A 20,190-nucleotide genomic window follows, 5' to 3' on the forward strand; every position below is an offset into this window, starting at 1 on the left:
GTGATTAATCCCAGAGTTAGTGGTGTGAAAGTTTAGAAATATCTGGAAAATTGCACCCTCTCCCAGGATTTTTTTCTTGTTTTCCCCTAAAATCGTTTCGGTGAGAAACTTACCAGTGATCTCAGAAAATGAGAAAAAAAAAATGTCCTTCCGACACTGGAACACTAAAAAATAGGTTTTCCTACCTTGATCCAGGAGACATGAGAGACACAGTTTCGATTCCTGGGTTGAAAAGATCCCCTCGAGGAGGGCATGGCAACCTGCTCCAGTATTCTTGCCTGGAAAATTCCTTGGACAGAGGAGCCAGGAGGGCTACAGTCCATAGGGTTGAAAGAGTTGGACACAACAGAGATGACTTAGAACACTCACACACCTTAATCCAGAGAGAGTGAAAAGTTGGGTACACCTGTCTTGAGACCCAGTATTTTGTAAGGTCCTGTGCCTAGAAAATCCCATGGCTGGAGGAGCCTGGTAGGTTGCAGCCCATGGGGTCGCTAAGGGTCGGACACGACTGAACGACTTCACTTTCACTTTTCACTTTCACACATTGGAGAAGGAAATGGCAACCCACTCCAGTGTTCTTGCCTGGAGAATCCCAGGGACGGGGGAGCCTGGTGGGCTTCCGTCTATGGGGTCACACAGTCAGACATGACTGAAGTGACTTAGCAGCAGCAGTACTCCTATTGGAAATAGGTATCTAGAGTAAGGGTTCTGTAGCAAGGAACAGAAGAAGGCATGGCCACTAGCAGATGTTAAGACACCATAATCAGAGTATATGGTGGCTTCCTGTCCCTGAAGCTGAGATTAGGGCTGGCTGCTGGGTAGTGCTCTGGGGATGTATCCTTCAGGATACATGTTTGCAGCCTTCTTAGGATCCTTCTTCCCCTCTGACTTTTGCTTGTGTCACTTGTCAAAGTCTGCTGCTGCTGCTGCTAAGTCACTTCAGTCGTGTCCGACTCTGTGTGACCCCATAGACGGAAGCCCACCAGGCTCCCCCTTCCCTGGGATTCTCCAGGCAAGAACACCGGAGTGGGTTGCCATTTCCTTCTCCAATGTGTGAAAGTGAAAAGTGAAAGTGAAGTCGCTCAGTCGTGTCCGACCCTTAGCGACCCCACGGACTGCAGCCCACCAGGCTCCTCCATCCATGGGATTTTCTAGGCAAGAGTACTGGAGTGGCTTGCCATTGCCTTCTCCGTGTCAAAGTCTAGGGCAAGTCAAAGCAGAAGTTAATTTTGTTATATTAGATCTCAGAGAAGACGCGCTCCAATAAACACTGAAGACTGCTATGGTGAATTCTTAGTGTAGGATCCTGAATCAGTGATGGGTTGATTTCTGATTTTAACTCTGTGCATGCATGCTAAGTTGCTTCAGTCTTGTCCAACTCTTTGTGACCCCATGGACAGTAGCCGGCCAGCCTCCTCCATCCATGGGATTCTCCAGACAAGAATACTGAAGTGGGTTTGCCATTTCCGTCTCCACGGGATCTTCCCAACCCAGAGATTGAACCTGCATCTCTTATGTCTGCCTGCTTTAGGCAGGCAGGCTCTTTACCGCTAGTGCCACGTGGGAAGTCCATTTTAATTCCATCTGGCACTTAACGTGAGCTTCATCAAGTCATAATTCTCCAAGCTTCAGTGACCTCATCTGTAAATTGGAGCCCATCTTCCTGGGTCTTGACAGGCTGTTTTGAATAACTGAGTTAAGGTACATAAAGTTTCTATACACAGTAGGAGCAGGTCTGTACCGAATACTTTGGTCTGACCTACAGTTGTAACCCAGGTCTTTTGGACGAGGTCCACCTTTTGGAGTTACATGTTAGAATTCTCTCTCTAAGTAGCAATGTGGAGATATGCAGAGTGCCTCGTGTTTGAAACCCAGACCTGTGGTTCTCACAGTTGCTCAGTACCTCAGCCGTGTCTGTGATCGTCACAGAACCACTGAAAAATGGTATCTCACATCCTCTGTTTGTAAAAGCATCACTTACCCACCTAAGGCTTAATAAATTGAAACTTTTGTTGCTTAGAAAATAATCAGGTGTGGAGAAGCACAAGTTGTACTATCATTTTCTGAAGGTTAATTGGCTTTTTCTCTTTCTGTTTTTGCCTCCACAGAATTACCATCTAACACAAGGCCACTTCTCAAGATGAAGGAGGGGTTGAACTGTCACGCCAGCGTGATCGATTAGATGACGGAGGAAAGAGGCATTTGCTACCTGACCTTCATCTCCTGGGCAAGAATGAATGGGGAAGGCTGAACACAGTAAGACTCAAAGATGGAGAAAATCATCAGAGTATCATTTAAGGAGGAACAAAGCAGTATGAATGTTGACTCATGACAAAATGGACATCCTCAGGATAAATGCTTATTAGCATGTGTACTGGTTCACTTATTTGTTCAATTCTGACTGAGAAATGAACATATACACTTTTAGCAAAAGCAAGATAATAAAAAATGAAGCAGCTACGTTTTTCAGAATTTCTAGATTTTATGTCACTTAACTACTCAACCAAGGAAAAAGATGACACAAAATTTATGCAAGCTATAGGATGTTCTATGAAGAAGACAGAGGAGATATGACTAAGAAGGGAATATGATAGCTGACTTCCTCTGTTTAAAGTTATTGGGAGAAGACGTGGACGTATTTTGGTGGGAATGGCAGAGTGGAGGGTCGTAAGGACTTTGACTTAGTGTGAGGAATGGTTTTCCAATATTTGTCATTGGAACAGCCATGCTCAGTTTCCCATTGCTGGGTTGATGGATAACCACGGGTATAGAGGGGTTCTTGCATTAAACAAGATGACCTCAATTGCCCCTTAATATGCCTTTTCTGCAGCTTTAGATCACAATGGAGAGGTCTACAATGTTTCTGAAACTTCTTTAGGAGCAGAACTGAATGAACTTTGGAACTGCTCGTCTCTGATAGAATTAGTCCTTCTTAGCAGCGGGTATGTATGCTGTTGGCCTGGGAATGGTTGCTGGTCTGTTTCAGTTATGGACAGCTGGTGTTAGCCAAGGGATTTATTGGATTAGTCATTCCTAGTAACCATGACATGAGGTGTTTCTCTCTGGATTATTAGGTGATATTTATTATGTTCACATTTTCCGTTTTATATTTATTTTTCTCTTCCAATGCAAGCACAACCTAATGCAAGTGTTGTGGTTGGGACTCTGCTTCCCAAAATAAGCTACTTTTATTTCTCTAGAATCCATTTGGCTGTTTCTATTTGTGGAGTTAATTGTGAGACATCCATTTATCATAGCTGTGGAAAACTAGCAGAAGGTCCAGAGAAAAGCCATGGAAACGATGAAGAACCAGGAAAATGGATTTCAGCCATGTATCCAGGAGAGGTAAGGCTGAGAATAATGTTTATACTTGTTTGCAAGCTTCCATTCCTAGCACAGATGCTCAAATACACATGTGTTGATCAACTTATGTATAACTGTGGTCTTATACTGCAAGGAGATCCAACCAGTCCATTCTAAAGGAGATCAATCCTGGATGTTCATTGGAGGGACTGATGCTAAAGCTGAAACCGCAATACTTTGGCCACCTCATGCGACGAGTTGACTCACTGGAAAAGTCTCTGATGCTGGGAAAGGTTGGGGGCGGGAGGAGAAGGGGACAACGGAGAATGAGATGGTTGGATGGCATCACCGACTCTGTGGACATGAGTTTGAGTGAACTCCGGGAGTTGGTGATGGACAGGGAGGCCTGGCATGCTGTGATTCATGGGGTCGTGGAGAGTCGGACACGACTGAGCGACTGATCTGATCTGATCTGATCTAGTTTATGAAGGCTACATAGAGGATGTTTTCAATTGAGACATAGGCATGATCAAGATGGTCACATTTAACAAGTATTTGTGGGATTAACTTGAATTCAACATTAGTTTCAATATAAGCATCACACTGATAGGGAAGGTCATTAAACTTTTAAGTGTGTTCTCAAAGAATGCTGTGCCATCTCCATTTGAGAACATCTTTTAAATTGGATAGCTAATTTTCTGTTTAGAATAAAAGCAGAGGAATAATTCTGAGCACTTCGTAAGGACTCCTATAGTTCTGATTTCACTTGTGTGCTTTGCTTGTGTGTAAGCTGGAATTAAGATTGCCGGGAGAAATATCAATAACCTCAGATACTCAGATGACACCACCCCTATGGCAGAAGGTGAAGAAGAACTAAAGAGCCTCTTAATGAAAGTGAAAGAGGAGAGTGAAAAAGCTGGCTTAAAGCTCAACATTCAGAAAACTAAGATCATGACATCTGGTCTCATCACTTCATGGCAAATAGATGGAGAAACAGTGGAAATAGTGGCAGACTTTATTTTTTTGGGCTCCAAAATCATTGTAGATGGTGACTGCAGCCTTGAAATTAAAAGACGCTTACTCCTTGGGAGAAAAGTTATGACCAACCTAGACAGCATATTAAAAAGCAGAGACATTACTTTGTCAACAAAGGTCCATCTAGTCAAGGCTATGGTTTTTCCAGTAGTCATGTATGGATTTGAGAGTTGGACTATAAAGAAAGCTGAGAGCTGAAGAATTGATGCTTTTGAACTGTGATGTTGGAGAAGACTCTTGAGAGTCCCATGGACTGCAAGGAGATCCAACCAGTACATCCTAAAAGAAATCAGTCCTGAATACTCATTGAAAGGACTGATGTTGAATCTGAAACTCCAATACTTTGGCCACCTGATGTGAAGACCTGACTCATTTGAAAAGACCCTGATGCTGGGAAAGATTGAAGGCGGAAGGAGAAGGGGATGACAGAGGATGAGGTGGTTAGATGGCATCACTGGCTTGATGGACATGAGTTTGAGTAGGCTCTGGGAGTTGGTGATGGACAGAGAGACCTGGTGTGCTGCAGTCCATGGGGTCACAAAGAGTCATGATTGAGTGACTGAACTGAACTGAAGCAAAGCACTAAATCCATAACTGAGGGGTAAAATAGCACATATATAAGATAACTAAGTAGGAAGATGCTTCTCATTTGAAATCTTGATTTTCCTCTAATCAAAGAGTATATGATAGTCCTAGTTCTCCACTATCATATTTCCTATTAGAAGTAATGATCACATATATGCCTAAGAGTGCTCACCATGTATTGCAAACCTATTGTCCTTCAGTTCAGTCACTCAGTCGTGTCTGACTCGTTGCGACACCATGAATCACAGCACGCCAGGCCTCCCTGTCCATCACCAACTCCCGGAGTTCACTCAAACCCACTTCCATCCAGTCAGTGATGCCATCCAGCCATCTCACTCTCTGTCGTCCCCTTCTCCTCCCACCCCCAATCCTTCCCAGCATCAGACTCTTTTCCAGTGAGTCAACTCGACGCATGAGGTGGCCAAAGTATTGCAGTTTCAGCTTTAGCATCAGTCCTTCCAATGAACACCCAGGACTGATCTCCTTTAGAATGGACTGGTTGGATCTCCTTGCAGTCCAAGGGACTCTCAAGAGTCTTCTCCAGCACCACAGTTCAAAAGCATCAATTCTTTGGTGATCAGCTTTCTTCACAGTCCAACTCTCACATCCATACATGACCACTGGAAAAACCATAGCCTTGACATCATTAGGAAAAATCAATTCTGGGGAAGAGGAGATGGAATAAAATATATATATATATATATATTTCAAAGTGACTACATGAAGAAAATATTGTTCTAGAACAAATAATACCAATAGGAATTAAGAGTTTCAAGATAAACTATGATTATAATTATACTGTTGGAAAATTTTTCTTTACTGGCTGGTGAATACTGTAGTACACATTTGGTGTTCACCTCTCCAACATCCATCTCCAACATCCATTATCCCCCTGGAAATGTAGGTGACATTAATCCTACTTACACCTCCTAGTATATAATCGGATGGCTCTGATTGGCTTGATTTAATCTGCACATCTTGGTCTCCCTGTCCATAAAAATGAGCACATAACACAATCAGGCCAATGAGAATGTGGATTCCAGAAGAGAGTTTCTTTTCCTCTGAACAGTGTGGTGATTGAGATGGAAAGGCTGACACTGCTGCAGCCATTTTGCCACTAGAAGGGAGAGCCCAGATCCTCTCAAGATGAAGCTGAACAACTCTTGAGTCCTTCAGTTTCCTCATCTTTAAAACAGATATGATAACAGCACCTTTGTCTGGGTTTGTCGTGAAACTGAATTGTTTAACTTACATAAGATGCTCAGAACTGGAAGTACTCAATAAATGATCATTTTTATTAGCAGATAGAGTGTATTTCCTCTACTTTAACAAAAAGCATCATTTCCCCTCTGTGAGCCCAGTGTAACAATTTTGGGGGCCTGAGCTGTCTGGTTAATTGCATTTAACTCCTTAAACCAGTGGTACCCAAACTTTTGGCACCAGGGGAGACAATTTTTCCATGGACCAGGGGAAAGGGGGATGGTTTCGGGATGATTCTAGCACATTGCTTTTATTGTGCGCTTTAATCTAATGCCATTGGCGATCTGACAGGAGGTATCAGTTCATGACCCAGAGTTTGGGGACCACTGCCTGTTTTTTCTCCTCTTATGTGAGCTCTGTACTTAAGTGATCTCTGCACAGAACTGGTTTTGCCAGTAGTCAATTGTCCATGTCAGCATTTAAATAATGAAAGCTTAGGAACTGGTCTCTAAGTGCCATTTCTGAACTTCTAGTGCCTGCAAAATCATTTGGTCTTTCCTCTTGGACGTGAAGCTCTGTCCAGGTTTTGCAGAGAAGGAAGAGTTGTGATATTGTTCCCTGGCAGTGCCCACAGGTGGGATGTGTTTTCACATGGGAGCTGACCTGGGGCATCTGTTGAGCTCAGTTATGAGTCTGACATATGCCTGTGTCTGGGAGACCAAAAACTGCGCATGCAGGGGCTTTTGTACTGTTCTTGCTGTCCCAGTAACATTTTTTCCTCTAATATTAATGTTTATTTACTTATTATTTAAAGATAACAACATGAGCAAAAAGAAAATAATGGTCAGCATCAATTGTAGAGGCTACAAATAATGAACATTTCTTTGAAAAACAGCTATTTCATTTTAGTAAAAATATTTTGTCATCTTTGGTTACATTTGATGGGACAAAGATTTGAGATATTTCTAAATATTCTTGTGGAGCTTTGGGATCGAGTGATAGGAACCATGTAGAGATATGTACGTTTAAAATGGAAAGGATCCCAAACAAGTTATCTGTGGATAGAGGAGTGGGTGGGTAGTGGGTGAAACTTTGAGGAGAATTTCCATTTTTCACTCTGCGGACATTTGCATGGTATGAATTTTATTTTGCAGTGATTTTATGTATTGCTTGTATAATTTTCAGAATTTACAATGTCAATAATTCCATTCAAGGGAAGGGTTATATTTTCTTTGACTACTTGTTCAGATCAGGTCATTATAATCATTCCACGTGTTTGTACCTGAGTTACCTGATGATTCAAATGAATTCAGATGATTAAACTTAGTGAAAATATTAGTCGCTCAGTTGTGTGCCCCCATGTGACCCCTTGGACTGTAGCCCACCAGGCCCCTCTGTCCATGGAATTTCCCAGGTAAGAATATGGGATTGAATAGCCATTTCTTTCTTTCTCCAGCGTATCTTTCCAACCCAGGGATCAAACCCAGGTCTCCTGCATTGCAGGTAAATTCTTTACTGTCTGAGCCACCAGGGAAGCACAAACTTAAATATTGGATATAAAGCTAACTCCTTATTTATGTTTGTTATACTACATGATTTAGGTTTCTCAAAGACCACCTTGCCTGTTTCAGTACTGTAGGTATTTGGACTGTATTTACATCTGCATTGAATATTTTGCCTAAGAGTTTTGTTCTGAGATAAAACAGCATGTTGGATCTCTTGCATATTGATGACTCGGCTTTCACCACTTCCTGCTGAATGAGAATCACTCTGTGAAGGAACTTTGCAGCACCCTCATGTTCATGGCAATTAGAACTTTCTGCTGCAATTGGATCTAGCAGCTCATGGAAAGCAGACATTTCAAGCAAGGGTCCAACCTTTCAGTTCATACGTGGGGAGAGTTTGGCCCAGATGCTCAGGGATTTCCAAGGTCCCTGATTACACTTGGGGGGCAGGATAGGGACTCAGAGCCAGTTCTTCTGGCTCCTTCTGCTTCCTGACACATGGTGAACTGAGAAGTCACCCAAAAGTCAGCCTGCTTGCTTCATTTGCATCCCGGACGCCAGAAACAAAGTTGAACCATATGGGCCTTGGGAAATCCAGAGAATAGGAAATGAAATTAGTGGGTAGAATGTGGTGTAAATAAGCAATAACATGCTGGTTTAAACTGAGGACTATGTTACCTCTGTGTAGCAGTTTGAAAATATTATTTTTTTTCTGCTTATAAAAATAATACATGTTCAGGACTTCCCTGGTGGACCAGTGGCTAAGACTCCATGCTCCCAATGCAGGGGACCTGGGTTTGATCCCTAGTCTGGGACCTAGATCTCGAATGCCACAACTAAAAGCCTGCATGCCACAGCTAAAAATCCTGCATGCTGCAGCTAAGACCAGGCACAGCCAGATTTAAAAATTTAATAATACATGCTCAATTTGGTATACTTTTGAAAGTATAAAGAAAAAAATCAAAATTACTCTTAACCACTTTGTCAAGAATTGTTCAAGATTAGTATTTTGGAATCACACACAGTTACATATGTATAATCCAATTAGATCATATTGCATACATAATTTTCTCTCTGGGTGTTTTCATTGCATACTATATGATGAGCACTTTCCCATATCATTGCATGTTCTATAACACTATGGTTTTTAAACGGCTAAAGAATATTCTCTGGTTGTTCCTTTTGGTTTTTGTTAAGTGATAAACCATTAGAACAGGATGGTGTGACATAAATTTTGGTATAGAATTAAATGAAGGTCATGCTAAGGTTTGGTGCTATGATCTGATCTGGGGTGTCAGCATGGAAGGATTGGTGACGGCAGCAGCTGAGAGCTGTCAGTCCTTTCCAAGCAGCAACATGAGGGCGTTTAGCGGCAGATGACAGATAGTCAATTCAAAGACACACACTTAAAAGAATGTGATAGCTTCTTATTTTGTCCTCCTCTTCAGCATCCATTTGTAATGCTAAGCACCATTTAGGCCACGGACTGGTCATCCCAGGTTCCCACAAGATAAAGTCCTCATCTTGGAAGTGTGTGTGCCTACATGCTAAATCGCTCAGTTGTATCCGATTCTTTGCGACCCCATGGACTGTAGCCTGCAAGGTTCCTCTGTGCATGGGATTCTCCAGGCAAGAATACTGGAAGGGGTTGCCAGGGGGTCATCCTCCTCCTGGATCCTCCTCCAGGGGATCTTCCTGACCTCTGGATGGGACTTTCCTCTCTTATGTCTGCTTGCATTGGCAACCTGGGAAGCGACTCAGATGCAAAACTGGCACTTCAGGCGTCGATTGTCCAGCCCACTTGGTCACCCCTTGGACAATCAGCCTTTAGACTACATCTCTGCTTGTCACTCTCCCACCAAGAGGGCAACTAAAAGAGGAATGGGTACAATTTCAAACATTCTGTTTTGTTTCATGTCAATCAGTTCTGCTAAAAGGTGTGTTGAAAACTGAGGCACAGTTTTTGAAGGGCTTGCCTTCCTTTGCTTTGTGTGTGTTCCCTGATGCCATGGCCAGTTGGGAACCTGCAGAGTAGGAAGGGCCCCCATAACCTGAGTGATGAAAGTCAAATCTGGCATCGAGGCTGGTTTATCCTTTGGGGCTGTGGAGGCCTACATGATTCAAGAGAGAGCGTCTCTACTGAAAAGTCCTGGGAGAAGGAGGCTGGGACAGTGATGATACCCAGCCTCGCTCTAGTGCTCTGGATACAATAATGCTTTTCTTTCCCTCTTTCCCTATTCCCCCAGACTTCTAGTATTAATTCTAATGAATTAAACAGAATTCAGGTAGTGAGCACAGTACTTCAGGTGAGCAGAGAGTTTCTGTAACAATTCCAGGAACTCTTCCTAAGACTGATGGGTACTCACAAGGTACTGAGGGCAGTCAAGATGCAGTGTCTTTTTATTGCTTTGTGTTTTCATTGCGGGTTGAGTTGATGAAGAACCTGTTGCCAGCAGGGTACCATTTCCTCCTGTGCAGAAATGCCAAATTTGCAGCACTTAGATGGGGGATGAGCTCGGGATGTGATTTCTTCCTTCCCCAGCAATTTTCTGCCTGCCTGCATGAAATGCTAATGAACATCTCACACATGACAGAGCAATGAGACGTATCCTTATTTTACAATTTTTGGCAGATTCAACTTGACAGAGTCTAATCTTCATGTAATGGTGACAAGGCACTTGTAGCAGACCTCTCTCCCACCTCCTTCAGATTTCTGCTCTGGGTGGATATTCTTCTCCCCACGCTGACCGCTTGTGTTGTGTCTCTGACTTGAGGTAAGCTTTAGATTGCCATGGCATCTCTACATCCTGTCGCTTCCCACCAAGCCTGTGTCCAAGTCTCCAGGGAGAGTCCAGCTCCAGCCAAAGCAAGTCTTGAACTTCAATCTCAGACCAACTCAGATACTTATTATAAGTTATGGGTGAGTAGCTTCCCTGGTGGCTCAGAGGTTAAAGCGTCTGCCCCCAAAGCGGGAGACCGGGGTTCGATCCCTGGGTCAGGAAGATCCCTTGGCGAAGGAAACGGTAACCCACTCCAGTATTCTTGCCTGGAGAATCCCATGGATGGAGAAGCCTGGTAGGCTACAGTCCACAGGGTCGCAGAGTCGGACACGACTGAGTGACGGAACGGAGCATCAAGTCAAATTTTATTTATTTATTATTTTAACTAGTTGGGGGTTGTGTGTGAATGTGTTTTAGTCGCTCAGTCGTATCTGACGTTTTATGACCCCATAGATTGTAGCCCAACAAGCTCCTCCGTCCATGGAATTCTACAGGCAAGAATATTAGAGTGGATAGCCATTCCCTTCTCCAGGGGGTCTTTGAGACCTAGGGATCGAACCTGGGTCTCCTGCATTGCTGGTGGATTCTTTACCACTGAACCATCAAGGAAGCCCAGTTTGGGGTGGGATGAGGCATGAATAGGGAGTTAACATGCTTATGGGCTACAGGTTAAATACATTGATGATTTTATAATTTTACCACCAAGTACATAGACTTGTGGGGGGACTGAAGTGAACACAGAGTTTCCTTTTAGGACTCGGCTGACTGATGGTGCCTGTGGAGAGCTTAGTTTGGGGGCCTTCCTTTGTGGAACTGGTTGCTCTGATAGTCTTGCCATATGTACAGGAGGGCCACCCACAGACCATGAGTGACGGAAGTACACACGTGCTTGAGGCACAAAGGACGCGGTCTTGGTAACTGCAGGGACAAACAGAGATGCTGCTTGAGGGGGAGTCTTATCTCAGCACTGACTGATGAGGAGCCCCAGCTTATGAAGCTGGTGTTTACCCTACTTCCCGCTTGCACTCCAAGGCTGCCTGTGGTGCAATTTCTTTCAACTGTAAAACAATGAGAGAGACCAGAGAATGGACAGATTTTGTAACTACAATGATACTCAGAAAGATCTGGGCCTGGGGATACATTATTCCCTAGCATGAATCCAGCTTGTTCAGGGTCCCCTGGTTCTGAGGTTTATTTCAGGCTCTGTGTTTTCTTTTCTCTGTTCCATCTTCACCTTATGCTCTCCTCATTCATCTTCTCAGTGACCTCAGAAATTCTAGTGAATGATATTAAGGTTACCATCCAAAAGTCCATGGCTGCAAACTATACCAGCTCGAAGGCCCTTTGATCAATAATATACCTGGAAAAAGATGTGTTTCCTCTTTTGTTCCTCTTAGTTTTCTTTCATACAGAAAAGAAATTGAAAGATACCACAATTGGATAAATAACTCGGAAATAAACTCACCTGATCTCAGAGTAGCCTTGGGTAGTGAACTCAGAATAATTATAAGTACTAAGAAAGATGAGTTGGAAAGGTCCTTTATCAGAGAGAGCTTTAATAGTTAGAAAAGATGTAGTAGGTTAGCTTTTGTGGTTGGGATAGCAAAGGCCAAGAAAGTCTGATTGAGCATAATGAAAGTGTGAAGAGTATGGATTGGGTTGACATGCGTGGGCCGGATTTAAGAACACCAGGCAGAGGATAGAAGTGGAAGCTTGTGAATCTATTGACTGTATCTCACAGAATCTATAGAATTATCCTCGCAATAAGGATATAAAATATGAGCAGATTCAAAAAAGGCTTAGACACATAACAATAATGGTTATAAAGGAAGTGATGAGTGTATGGAGCATAAATTTCCACCCTTGTTTTTAATATTCTAAATATTATTTTAAACTAATTAAAAAACACACTCTTGTTAAAACAAAAATGCACATATATGTATAAATGAATTGCTTTGCAGTACAGCAGTAATTAGCACAACATTGTAAATCATATTTTAATAAAAAAGAAAGCATCTCTAATTTTATCTTTTATTATTAGAAACAAAATATACTCTATTACATGAAAAATGATCATGGAAAGTTAAAAAAACCAACGTGGAAACATAAAAAGGAAGAAGAAAAGATTAATCATCTTCTCACTTTATAGATTTTTATACATTTTAACATATTTGCTTTCACTTTTCCACACTATTTAAAATCTATTTTAAATAGTTGTGAGTTTGCAATTTTTTATTCTTCTTTTATATTTTTATTTAAGCCCAGAGTTTTTTTGTCTCTGCTGCCGTCACTTCAGTCGTGTCCGACTCTGTGTGACCCCACAGACGGAAGCCCACCAGGCTCCCCCGTCCCTGGGATTCTCCAGGCAAGAACACTGGAGTGGGTTGCCATTTCCTTCTCCAATGTGTGAAAGTGAAAATTGAAAGTGAAGTCACTCAGTCATGTCTGACCCCCAGCGACCCCATGGACTGCAGCCCACCAGGCTCCTCCATCCATGGGATTCTCCAGGCAAGAGTACTGGAGTGGCTTGCCATTGCCTTCTCCGTTTTTGTCTCTGCTGCTGCTGCTGCTGCTGCTAAGTCGCTTCAGTCGTGTCCGACTCTGTGCGACCCCATGGACTGTAGCCCACCAGGCTCCGCCGTCCCTGGGATTCTCCAGGCAAGAACACTAGGAAGTGTTTATTTTAAATGCTTTTAAGATGCTGTTGACTATAGAACACATTATTCCACACACTACTATGAAAGGAAAAAGGTATTTTCAATTAAGCTATGACACAAAGCCTTCACGATCTCCTGAAACACATTTGTTACTTATACTAGCCTTTTGATGCTTTGACATTTCTTTTATCTCTTCTAAGCATTTGGCAATTCTTTTGCCTAAGAGTTGTGCTACTTAGCACGTAGGAGATGCTTCTTTTGCATATTCCTCAGAAAACAAAATGTAGCACCATTTCATCTATTTAGGTGCCAAAAAACACATGATTTTTTTCCTTGGAAAAAATATGGAATAGTGACTATTTCTCCTATAATGAATATTTACTTCACCAATATAAAATTTACCTGCTGCAGTTCTGTTTACATGGTTACACAATAACTTTTCATCTCAATACTGAATCACTGTGTTACTTTTAAATGGCAGTGAAAGCAACATGTGTAGTACCAACAATGTCCATCATTCAACAGAAGTAATGACAAGATGAACATCTGTGACCAAGTTAATGCTTGCCTGCCAATGACAGCTACTTCGTGGCTATTGCATGACTGATGGGGATAATAAGATGCCAGCTACTATAAAACATATTCCAATTTCAAAGATGTTAAAATGGAGAAAGGTGAGTCTTAGTGAATGCACCTGAATTTAATTGACCATTTTGTTATTCTGGGTCTTTATTCATAAAAGACAAACTTTTTTTTTTCTTTTAATACAAGCTTTTCTTTGCATTTTTGATTATTTCTCTAGGATAGATTCTGAGAAGAGGAAATATTCAGTCAAAGGATGGATGTATTTTAAGGTTTTGACATAGGTTTCCAAACAGATTTACAGAAAAGTAAAGTTGTACTTATATAGTCTTATGAACAATGCTACTTCAGCTTCAAAAACTTGGCTTTCTGGAGGAAAGCTGTGAGAGGTAGCCTACAGGGTGACACCAAAGATTCGGAGTGATGACATGTGGCTTTGAGACTCCATCTTACAAGATTGTACCTCCCACCTGCTCTTTCGGACCACATGTTCTTTAGATGACTGTAATATCTCACAAAGAAAACCACCATGAGACTTTCTGGATTCCATGAAGAAAGAAAATGTTTTACATTAAATCCAGGTCAGTATCACATAATATTGAATCCCTCTATCAACATGAATTATCTTATATATTTAATCATTTAAAATAAGGTACATTCCTTTTGATGCAACTGTTTCCATTTTTCTTGAGCTGATATGTCTGATCTGTGTGACTTTGGGACCTTGCCTTGCAGATGCTTAATGTGGGTGGGATCCAAATGCATGTCAAATGGAATATTGCTAGATGTTAATTAAGAGCTCAAGAGAAAACAGAAGGGTCATATATCTTTGCATTATGGATGAGGGTCATAGTAGCAATTGGACTAAATTCAATTCAAGAAAGACTTATTGAGTTAACTCAGCATGCACCAGCTAGTGTTACAAAGTGTTCAGTATAACTGCTGGGCTTCCTGCCCTGGTAGAGCTTATAACCAAGGGGCAACATCATTTATCTCAAGTTTCCTGAAGTGAACCTTCATCTTCTGTTATAAAATGTAAGTATTTGAGGTGTTTGAAGGAGGCTGAAGCTGGGAGTGGACTGTTAACTGGGTGAAAGAGTTTTTCTTATACAGTATACAGATCTTTGTTATTTAGTCACTCAATCGTGTCCAGCTCTTTGCGATCCTATGGATGGTAATCAACCAGGTTCCTCCTTTCCATGAGATTTTCCAGGCAAGAATGCTGGAGCAGGTTGCCATTTCTTTCTCCAGGGGAATCTTCCTGACCCAGGGATTGAACTCATATCTTTTGCATTGGCAGGTGGATTCTTTACCACTGAGCCACCAGGGAAGCTTCATACGGTTCTTAGAGTTCATTAACTGACTCAGTTTTTTCACTATCTTGTATTTTGGTTTTCTTTCCTTCATTTTTTTTTTTTTAAGTTCTATGGTATGTTGAGCACAGTTGATTAGAAACTCTTTGTCAGTTTCCATGATGTCCAGTGAATGTGTCACCAATATGATTTCCTATAATTCTGAGAGTCAAACAGAATCCATCTTCTTTTGGTTATCCCAGGACCCCCAAAGGTCCATGTCTTCTTCCAAGAATAGAAACACTGTCTGTGTTTGTGTCTTGCTCTTCTCTGGTGCCTTTTATCTGCCTGTCATCCTGGGCACCCTCAGAGGTGGTGTGATATTGTGGAAAGTTACAGGAATTTGGAATTACAAGAACTAGATTGAAAATTTGTTTCTTCTACTTAGCTGTGTGTGATCTTAGGAAAATTGCTTAATTTTTCTATTCTCATCTTTCTCACTATTTTCACAGCCACTTTAAGATTTAGATGAAACTCCAATACTTTGGCCACTTCATGGGACGAGTTGACTCACTGGAAAACACTCTGATGCTGGGAAGGATTGGGGGCAGGAGGAGAAGGGGACAACAGAGAATGAGATGGCTGTATGGCATCACCGACTCAATGGACATGAGTTTGAGTGAACTCCGGGAGTTGGTGATGGACAGGGATGCCTGGCATGCTGTGATTCATGAGGTCGCAAAGAGTCGGACATGACTGAGCAACTGAACTGAACTGAACTGGATACCCAACAACAGACTGGTTCCAAATCAGGAAAGGAGTATCTGAAGGCTGCATATTGTCACCCTGCTTATTTAACTTATATGCAAAGTAAATCATGAGAAATACTGGGCTGGATGAAGCACAAGCTGGAATCAAGATTTCTGGGAGAAATATAGGTAACCACAGATATGCACATGACACCACCCTTATGGCAGAAAGTGAAGAAGAACTAAAGAGCCTCTTGATGAATGTGAAAGAGGAGAGTGAAAAAGTTGGCTTAAAACTCAACATTCAGAAAACTAAGATCATGGCATCTGGTCCCATCACGTCATGGCAAATAGATGGGGAAACAATGGGAACAATCCTTGAAGGAAAGCTATGACCAACCTAGACAGCATATTAAAAATCAGAGACATTACTTTGCCAACAAAGGTTCGTCTAGTCAAAGCTATGTTTTTTCCAGTAGTCATGTATGGATGTGAGAGTTGGACTATAAAGAAAGCTGAGTGCCAAAGAATTGATGCTCTTGAACTGTGGTGCTGGAGAAGACTCTTGAAATTCCCTTGGACTGCAAGGAGATCCAACCAGTCCATCCTGAAGGAAATCAGTCCTGAATATTTATTTGAAGGACTGATGCTGAAGCTGAAACTCCAATACTTTGGCCATCTGATGTGAAGAACTGACTCACTAGAAAAGACCCTGATGTTGGGAAAGATTGAAGGTGGGAGGAGAAGGGGATGACAGAGGGTGAGATGATTGGATGGCATCACCGACTCGATGGACATGAGTTTGAGTAGCTCCAGGAGTTGGTGATGGACAGGGAAGCCTGGCATGCTGCAGTCTATGGGGTCACAAAGAGTCACGACTGAGCAACTGAACAGAACTGATACACATTTTACATTTGAGAAAACAGAAGTTCAGTTAGGTTAGCTAATTTTCCCAAGATCTAGGTTTCAAATATATGGAGCTTGACTTTAGTGTCCATACTTAAGGACTCCTTTATGTCAATCATTAAGAGCTGAACACAATATTTGGTTCAAAGTGAAAGTGAAGTCGCTCAGTCGTGTCCAACTCTTTGTGACCCCGTGGACTGTAGCCTACCAGGCTCCTCCATCCATGGGATTCTCCAGGCAAGAATACTGGAGTGGGTTGCCATTTCCTTCTCCAGGGGATCTTCCTGAACCAGGGATCGAACCCAGGTCTCCTGCATTGCAGGCAGACGCTTTAACCTCTGAGCCACCAGGGAAGCCTGTAGAAATCCATAAAATATAGTTATGGTTGTCATGGCTCAGAACCAAGATAATCAGTGCCTGTGAAAGCTAGGTAGCTTCAGTTGTGTCTGACTCTTTGCGATCCCACAGACTGTAGCTCACAAGGCTCCTCTGTCCATGGGATTCTCCAGGAAAGAATACTGGAGTGGGTTGCCGTGACCTCCTCTAGGGCATCTTCCCAACCCAGGGGATGGAACCTGCATCTCTTAAGTCTCCTGCATTGGCAGGCAGGTTCTTTACCACTAGCGCCATCTGGGAAGCCCAAGATAATAGGAGTATTTACTAAAAGTAGATGCAAAATCTTGGCAGACCTGTGCTAGAGTTATTTTGGCATAGAGAATCATTCTCATTCAACCTCTGACCCCACCCACATGTAAGGCTAACCTTGATTAGAGTGGTAAATGTCATCTATAATTGAAAGATCTAATTTTTATAATTCTACTTCTGCTGTAAAGAAAAATTACACTTTTGACATTTTAAGTTAATGCTCCAGATAGTCCTGGATTGACATATGTGGTATGAGGGGCCTTAAACCAAGAGCTGAAATATAGAGATGAGTTCTTAATCAATGAGTTATAGGTCTGGATAAAAGGTTAAAGTTAAATAAAATATCTGCAACTGGTGCTGTTTTGAGGGGTTAGAAATTGTTCCTTTTCTACATGCATTTTTAAAAATAGGGCAAAATCTATATAGATTTTCATATATGGCAACACAAGCAAAATTTTTGGCCAATGATATACTGTTATCTTTTTGGTTCAGCATAGAGAAACGTAATCTACTTTCCTTATCGTTTTCTCCCTAACATATTAGCATTTCCGAGGTTAATCATCTCTGACATCTTCTCAAATATGTCAAAGATGAAAGCTAAGCAGCTTCAGTTGTGTCCGACTCACAACTGAGTTTTATACTCACAGGTTTCATTTATTTTTTTATCCACCGTAGAGAGATATTGTCCTCATTTTTTTGGTTGCATTTAGGTATGGGATTGTTGTTGTTCAAACATTATGTTTCAGGATCTTTCCCCTTCTTTCCCATTCCATTATTTTTGTAAGCTGTCTGTTGCATCTGAAATAATCTGTAAGTTTGGGGGGAGGATTAAAAAACCATAGCAAAAGGTAGAGCAAAAACTACTACAATTATTTTTCCTTCTATGAAACAGAATAAAATCTCATTTTTCTATATAACTGTGACCCCAAATCAGCTGATTTGAGTAGACAAACAGGACAGTGACTTGATCATGAACATATCCGTCCTCACAAATCCTTGGAGAGGGTGAAAACCTTCGGATATGACCACCAAAATGTGTGTTCTACTTGATTTTCCACAGAACTGTGGAAGTTCAATTCAGATAATGTTTATCAATGGAGCCATTTTAAAAAAGTTTTTTTCAAACCCACACCAAGTGAAAATAAACTTACGCAGAAGCTGCCGGCAACACCTGATTGTGGCTTTGCAGATTTGCACCAGCATCATAAGATTCCAAAGCATGGAAGGAAATGGAAAATGAAATCTAAATGAAAATACTTCTGTTTTTGAAGAAAGTGAAGAAGAAAACACATAGCTTCACACTGACATAAACACTTATAAACATGCAAGAAAATCAGTTTTGTTTCTAGAGTATATGTCAGTTCTTTTGAGCTGAGAAAATTCAGACTTTAGGCCTGGGACCTAACTGGAATTATTTATTGTTAATGATTTAGTGTTTTATTTATTCAGTTTTCAGAGTTCATTACTCTTCAAGGTCAAATAACAATAATGAATGAAACTAACAAAATATTGTAAACCAACTACATTTCAACAAAAAATAACAATAGTAAAAAACCTTTTTCTTTCATTTTACTCCACTGTCAATGAGACTGTACTATGGATGTTTTCAAAAACAAGTAAGTAAATTTGAAAGTTTAAGACATCGTATTATAGCTCAGCGGAAAGAATCTGCCTGTGATGCAGGAGATGCAGGTTCAATCCCTGGGTTGGGAAGATCCCCTGGAGAAGAGCATGGCAACCCACTCCAGTATTCTTGCCTGGAGAACCCCATAGACAGAGGAGTCTGGTGGGCTACAGTCCATGGGGTGGCAAAGAATCGGACACGACTGAGTGATTGAGCATGCATGCACTCATCTGGAAGGGTCTATTCCATCATCATCCTTTATATATATATTTTCTAAGTAAATTTAGACAAATGAACAAACCTGAAATATTTTGTTTGGAAGGCATCAAGAAACTCTAAGGTTGGGACTCTTACTGTGTATTTATTGAAAATTGTAAGAGCCAAGAATGGGAGAGTCAGTTTTAGGATCCTAAAAATATATAATTAAACCAGTCTGCTTGGTTTCATAAAAGTGACTGAAGACTAACAGAATCCAGTTTTATCTCTAGCATGATGCTGTTTGTGACAGACAATTCATATGATATAGAAGCTAACCTGCCTCATAAAAAAAATGTAATAAAGTTTTCTGTTTCTGCCACTGAATCACAATCCTTTCAAACCCTTCCCACCAGTGCGTTTATTCCTCCTAGAGAGCTCTATCAGGAACCCCCTATGATCAGTGTGTGTAGAAAGGCGTGAAAGTCCTGTGGAATTATTAATGATAGGGGAGAGGGAGGATTAACTTCTTAAAAACTGAAAGACTCTCAGAACGTGTCCTTTTATTTTACTCAGGTATGAGGGTCTGGAAAATGTCTTATTTAAACATACACAGGTATTGTTATGGGCTCTTAAATCTTTGTCTTATACTGTAGTTTCCTCCCATATGTTTATTGTCAGCTAACAGCTGAGAACTGATGAGCTGAGTGGAAATGCTTTTTAAAGCTGCAGTTCTTCCTTTCTGTCAACTGTTTCTTTTGTTTAACTCAAACTTCTTCTAAAAAAAGAATATGATTTATCTGCATATTTTTTGTTCCCCGGCCAGTTCAGGGTAAGCTTTTGCATGAAAGGCGGTTTTGTTAGATACAGTTTCTTTCATTGTGATCAGAACGGATGTGACAAGAACATGCTGTGTTTGGGGAAGATAACTCTGGCTGCAGTGAGGGAAATAAGGTGAGACTGGAGCCAGGGAGACCAGATTGATGCATAGTAGGAGTGGTATGGAGAAGAGGGAAGAGAAATCAAGGATATTCTAGGAAGGAGGTTTACTAGAAGAGAAATTTATTGAGGGGGAAAGAGGATTTATTATGACTCAAAATGCCTCCTTGGGTGATGGCATTAATAAATA

The 20,190-nt window shown here is 41.4% G+C and overlaps 1 long non-coding RNA gene across 1 annotated transcript; it reads left to right on the forward strand.

Moving 5' to 3' along the window:
• Nucleotides 1-10,245: 10,245 nt before the first annotated feature.
• On the forward strand, nt 10,246-19,394 carry LOC148775821 (uncharacterized). The gene is made up of 4 exons (XR_016038936.1): nt 10,246-10,405; nt 13,550-13,742; nt 13,871-14,231; nt 15,455-19,394. It is a non-coding gene; the product is annotated as an uncharacterized LOC148775821 (long non-coding RNA).
• Nucleotides 19,395-20,190: the final 796 nt, after the last annotated feature.

This window comes from Moschus berezovskii, chromosome 13 (genome assembly GCF_049115385.1).
Source record: "Moschus berezovskii isolate FMDL1 chromosome 13, NW_MosBer_1.0, whole genome shotgun sequence".
Classification (NCBI taxonomy): Eukaryota; Metazoa; Chordata; class Mammalia; order Artiodactyla; family Moschidae; genus Moschus; species Moschus berezovskii.